Source organism: Olea europaea, unplaced genomic scaffold, assembly GCF_002742605.1.
Source record: "Olea europaea var. sylvestris unplaced genomic scaffold, O_europaea_v1 scaffold1803, whole genome shotgun sequence".
Taxonomy (NCBI): Eukaryota; Viridiplantae; Streptophyta; class Magnoliopsida; order Lamiales; family Oleaceae; genus Olea; species Olea europaea.
Window position 1 is genome coordinate 172187 of NW_019235776.1, and position 7058 is coordinate 179244.

Consider the following 7058-nt stretch of genomic DNA (forward strand, 5'->3'; position numbering starts at 1 on the left):
TGAGACTTTGAGAAATTGAATACAGCCTAAACTACATGAAAAGGTATGTTGAAGACAAAATTTAATTACATAAATGTCCTATTCCTAAATTTTTAATTTTTTAAAGAAGTTTGTTGAAAAATATATATTAAATTATGCAATACATGGTACCAAACATAGTACTTCATTAAATTAATTCCAAAAATAATTTAATGCAATGTAATAAATGTAAGTTTCTTGGTACGTGAGATTTAATTGGGGCTAGATAAGATTAAGAAACTGACATAAAAATAATAATATGGCCTTGTTGAAAATATTATATTACAAGTGTTGAATTGTGTCATAAGCCCAACCATTATTCTTACTCGTAACCTTTATAAGTTACAATTATAAAATCTTGTTTCTTGTAATTAATGATGGATCGCGTTTAGCTTTATGACTACACTTAAATTTTTAATGACATAGAGTGGATTGTATTTGTGCAATTAACTATAGCTATTGGAAAAAATGGTTGTAATACTCTACATCAAGTTGGTATCGATGCTGAAGGTCATGTCTTCAAGTCGATTCTGAAGCATTCTAGTGGAGTGAGTGAATAATGTAGGGAAATGATTGTAACGAGGTTCGACCCAAAAAAGTGAGCTTCTTGTGAATTTATGGGCTTGATTTTAGATGATATAAAGTGGATTACATTTGTGCCATGATCTATAGGGTTAAAATCACGTAAACGTTTTGGAAGCATACTGAAAGCATTTTGCCTCCGTTTTGAAATGATTATTATTAACTTTTTAGGAATTTTGGAGGAGAAATAGTTTTTCGGATAAAAAATATGTGAATAATTTTGAGTAATAGATTTGAATGGTAGGTCGAAGTTAAAGTTTGACTATTGTCGAAGTAACTTTTATATTAAGTTACTAATCATATGTTAGACGAACACAGGTTGGTTTTATTTTTTCATGCGTGCGAGCACATACAGTTTTAATTGTGTTTACTGATAGTTTTCTGTAGAACGTCTACTAGTGAATGCATAGTTGGCTTCCAAATCATGATTTTTCTACTCCATTTTGTTATCTGTTAGATCATTTTTCTATCATGATTCGTGGGAATTTTCTTAATGATAATAATTAAAAAATAAAAAATAAAAAATCTGGCCGGTTTCATATAGAATTTTTAAAAATATTTTGTGGGATGTAACTTTGAAGAATGTGTATTTAAAAAATAAGAAAAGACTATGGGTCAGCATGCAAAATAATTATATTGAGAGAATATGTGATTGAAAATTGAGTTTTAAAAAATCTGCATCAAATAAAGACTCTATGACTTGTGTGGTATAAATATTTCAATAATCGAAATGATACAATTCTTAATGCATGTGTTGTGTGTCAAACTAGATATTTAATTATAACAATTGTCGTCAAGAAATATTACACCACCAAGAGGCTTCAATGTGCAAGACAACAACAAAGGTTGCCCAAGAGTTGATGCAGGAGGATCAGAGTCGAGTGATGCTGATTTGTTAGATAGCGCGATGATGGCGCTGAGATATCATAAGATGGCGGATCGGTGCAAAGATGAAAAGTGAATTGCAATTATTTCCTTAATTGGGGGAATTTGACGCGTCTTTGGTAATTTGACCATAATTTTGACTACGGTTATCGGAATCGCTATTATGACCCCAGTCCGGAAAGTTATGCTCGGTGGGCTTCAATTTCGAGCCCAAAATCTACTATTTTCCTTTTCAAAATTCAATTTTAAGTTATTTTTTATTATTTATGGTAATATTTCGTTTCCCTTTTTCCATATGTTAGAAAACTAGAATTGAGCCAAATTTTTGGCAACCTACTTCTTTTACAATATTTTAGTCTGGTATAATTTCGGAATTTTGCCATTTTTGGTAATTTTTCCATAATTTCGTATTTCACAGCTATTTAACCAGGCCTGTGGGTTAATTTTGGTCATTCTGCATTGTTAATAATATTGAATTGATTTCAGAGTATTTTATCTGATTTTTGGGCATTTTCTGTCATTTCTTTCTTGCGAATCATTTGCTACAACAAGCCAATAGAATAATTACTATCCTACCCGGCATCAAGAGTCCACGAAGGAAATATCCCATAAAGAAAAAATGAAGATGGCACTCAAAGAGAGAAGAAGAAAGAACTGTTGGTTGCTTCCTTTTTCACAAAAAGGATGAAGAAAACTATACACGACTGCCAAGTTCTACCACACGGGCAGCTCACAAGGAGAAAAATCGGGAAAACAACTACTCACAACGACACACAAAATTCGGTTCCCTTTCTCTTTGTTTTACCCCATATAGCCAACAAATGGTAAGGCAAACACATATAAGCAACGAGTTGTTAGGGTCCAACACACAGTAAGGGCAAGATGGTGTATGGGCCTTAAGCTTATTTGATGGGCCAACACAAATTTAATGTATGGGTCATAAGCAACTATTAATTAAAATTAAGGGGAAAAAAATCATATTTCAGGTGTATTATTTACACCAATTCATAATTCAGGCAGATAGTTTAAAAATTCAAAATTCAGGTATATATATATAATTAATTAAAAATATGTATAAACTAATGGTCATAGATACATATATTAAGGTCGCAAAATTTATGGGTCACATATATCGAATAAATTAGTCACAGATTATTTCGAGATCACAAATAAAATTTTTTATAGGTCACAGTTTATTTTGAGGTCACAAATAAAAAACTTTATAAGTCTCAATTTATTTCATTGATCACAAATAAAAAAATATTACAAGTCACAGTTCATTTGTTGTTTAAAATTTTTCAAATCAATTAATCACAAATTATTTTTCAGTCACGTATTATCAAATTTTTAGGTAACAATTAAGTAATTGGTCATAGATGACAAAATAATTGGTCGCACATCACCATCACCATTGTTGACCACCACCACCATCGTCAATACCTCCAATCACCACGGCAATCTCATTCCCACATCTAGCACCACTACAAACACCCAAAACTACTCCACGGATACATAACAAAATCAAAGTTACTTTGAAAACTGTCACCGCTGCCAAAACCACCATTTTTGCAACACCACCGTCACCGTCACCGCACTGCAACAGCAACACCACCACAAACAGATCACACCAACCTGTCAAACCCAACACTATCGCCTGTAACCTACCTAGATCGACTGCATTACCATCATCAACATCGACCGCCACCACCGTCAAAACCACCACTACAATCACACCCCGATGTCACCACTGTCGAAAACCACATCAGCCCCAAACCATCGCTGAAAATCACAAGTAGCCACCACCACACACCTCGACGCTACCATTACTGACAATCGCACCAGAGAAAGCAGGGACCAAGGTTTTGACACCACGACGCTCACATTTGTGGCCACCACCACTACTACCACTTACCCCGACGCTACCACCATTGAAAACAACAGCAACTTCAAACCACTACCACCATCACCACACCCCGACGTTGCCACACTCGTTGTTGTGGCGATGCCTTTGGAGAGATAAGGAATTGTCACAAAAGAGAGAAGTAGGTGAAGTTAGAGAGAGGTGAGAGAAAGAAGATGATGAATTTGATTAGGGTTTGGGAGCTAAATTTGGATATTTAATTATTATACCAATACTTGATTTTTGCATGAAACTTGGTCCTTGATTTTTGAATTGTGATATTTAAATCCCTGCTATTATGTAATTTCCACTAATTAAAATGTTGCTTCAAATGTCCCACTTAAATTTGGTAAGGTCCCATCTTATGGGGTTAACTCAATTCTAGATCGAAGCTTATGAATCTAACTTAAATGTTAAAACCTTAAACATCGTAGTCTTTAGATTTATTACTTACCAACAAGAAATCCAACGAATCTCCACCTTTATACCTAATAAACTTACAAGCAAAAAAAAAAAAGGGGGTAGTACTTGTTTTAATCAAGTATCAAAAATAAAATTGAAAATCACAGGCCTTACCAATGTCTCGGAACCGAAACATATACCATACTCGCTAAGTGTACTCAACAAAGGCTAAGGTCAAACTGGTACAATAAAAAATACATATGAGCCAAACCATGCATTTAATACCTATTTGGCAATTAATGCAACATCAGACAAAACAACAAATGTTATCCTAATGACAATTTAAATACATTACATTCATTTAGGAGTCATTTAAGATCACATAATAACACACAGTTATATGTGACACTACATGTGTGATGAAAGCACGCCAAAGGGTAATGTACATAGATATTTTCAATATGCTAAAGACATAGAAGAACTAAAACTAACACCAAGTTAATCTAGTAAATAGTTAACATGTACAACCAATGCAAAAATGACCCATAAGAAAATATCTCACCATAATTACCCTCCCACATGTCGTGTAGCTCGTATATTGAGAATACATCTCTCGTCTCATCGTCAACAATGTTCACTAGATTGCTAAACCCTTATGCCTGACTGATAAACCTTTGAAAAACCTAAGTCAATGGAATGTTCCTATATCACTACCTTACACTCTCTCAATCTAAGTAGATAACGGGTCTCCACCTTAATAGAAGTGATAGAGGTGTCAATCTCTTATTTCACCATATCGGGATTCTAACAATATAGGATTTCTGGCATTTAATCACTTCACCACTCATGAACTAATTGGCATTCCTATACATCCCCACACATGTTACCAATGTACCATCAGGCATCTATTCTCAATATTACCAGTTAGCTCACTTTCTACTAAGATACCTACTAAAAAACTAAAATGAAAACATAACCGGCGTTGAACCTCACAACAAAAATTCCAACAACTATGCATGCAATACTTTACACAAAGTAACATAATCACTTTGAAATTCATGCTATTGCACACACAAGTCATAATGAGATGTAACATGAACAATGCACCAGAATCAAGCAATTATTCATACAAATGGGACTTCACACACAAATACAAATACAATAGTAATAACAAGAGAGTTTATCATCAATAAACCTTACTCAGACCATAACTAGGTCCAATGGCATGTTGGTCTCACCACTCACTTTTTCTTTCTATTAATTATTACTTTTAGGACGGTCTCTTATAAAATGTAAAATTTTTCCGTAGTTATAACCTTTCTTTCATGAAATAGATCTACTCCAACTTTTACCCTTCTTTCTATCACCCTCATCATTAGAGTTACCAATGTCTAGATTACCTCAATTCTCACCATGCCAAGTTTGAACTTTTACCACTATTTCTTCTTTGTTTTTAGCTCTCAATTCCATAGCCTTACTTTTTAAGGAGTCTATGACAATATTAAATGTTAAAAAGTGTTCCACCTGTACTTAATAGCATTTTTCACATCATTGTAAGCCTCAAAAATAGAGTTCAACAAAATGATAGTTTGATACTGTTTAGGCACTTTTTCACCATAATATATTAAACAAATTTGTTAAAGACATCTAGATTGTCATTTGAATCTTTATCGGAGTCAATTTGGACACTAAAGAACATTAAGTAGAAAAAACGAGTTTGAAGTGGATTTTAACAAATAAAGACCTTTCATTTTTTATCAAAGTTTTTGTGTAGAATCCTGTTTACCAACTTTTTTCAAAACAATATAAAAAAGGTGTAAAATAATGTGAGTATAAGCTAATTCATTGTGCTCATTTTTCTCATCTTTATAAAATGTGCCATTAGTAGATTTAGAATCTCTTTGTTGAAGAAATAATGCATTTCATCTTTAGTTGTCCAATCAAAAAATTACCTTTGCTATTAAAAATGTCCAACTCAGAAAATGTATTGTTATTTTATTTAAAAGTACACAAAATACAAAATTCAGTCAAACAGTAACGAGTAAAGTTGGGGGCACAAATCACACAAAATAGCCCATGAAACTTTCCTAAGGTCATGGGTAATAATAAGGGCAAATAATAATATGGCAACGCTATCAACAATAAATCTAAAGCAAAATATATCAAGCTCACAGAGAATAAATCAAATTCACGAAGAATTCAAGGCATGAATTAGCAAACAATATCCTAGGCATAGCAACAAGTGATGATGGTTACTCCACATGGTAAACTCAAACCTAATGACAATCCCACACGACGATCTCCAATGTGAAAAGGGAAATGGCTACCTAACACAATAGGCTTAACTATAATAATAAAAGAAATAATACGATACAAGTGAACCAATCTACCCATCTGTAAATGAAGGAAAGATCAAACTTTTACAGCTTTAGGACCACCATTATTCGTTCTAAAATTAACACCACTCGCATGTCCAGAAGAGAACATACTGTCTTTGGAGACCATCATCCTTACGTACCTAAAAAGTGCAAGAAGGGATAACTAATTAACATTTTGCAAAGAGAAGGAATATAGTAGATGTGGTAGTAGCTTTTTGTTATGTTAGTTTGTATTCTATATGTCTTATGAAGTGCGATGAGGGCTGCCTATTAGGAAGAGGACTTATTTGGATATTACTTTAGGAGAATATTTTAAAGATTGCAGAGGCTAGAGAAGGAGATTGTATTATTTAAATCTAAATTAGCTTGTTACAAATAACAAGTGAACATCTCTATTTATAGTGCTCATTAAACTCTTTTACATGCCCATCAACTTCCAAAGTAAACTCTTCCAACTACCTACTGACATTTACTATGTACTAATACAAGCCAATTTTATAAAGTGGATTATTCTAGAGCATGAATAATTATAGAACAAGGACTATACTAGATGTGGATTCATGGACCATTAAATTACAATAATTAATAAGCCCAAAACCAAAATACTAAAAGTGTCCAAATCAAGTCTAAACATGCTCATTTCAACTTGCTTTGGCCACTCCAAGTCCATCTATTTTTCAACTTGCTTTGGCCACTCCAAGTCCATCTATTAGCTTGATAAAGACTTCATACTCTAATGCTTTGGTAAAGATATCCACTACTTGATCTTAAGTCTACACATACCTCAGCTCGATTTCCTTTCTTGCTATGTTTTTATGATGAAGCGCACCTTCTATCAATATGCTTGCTTTGATTATGGAATAAAGGATTCTTTGCTAATACAATCATCTAAT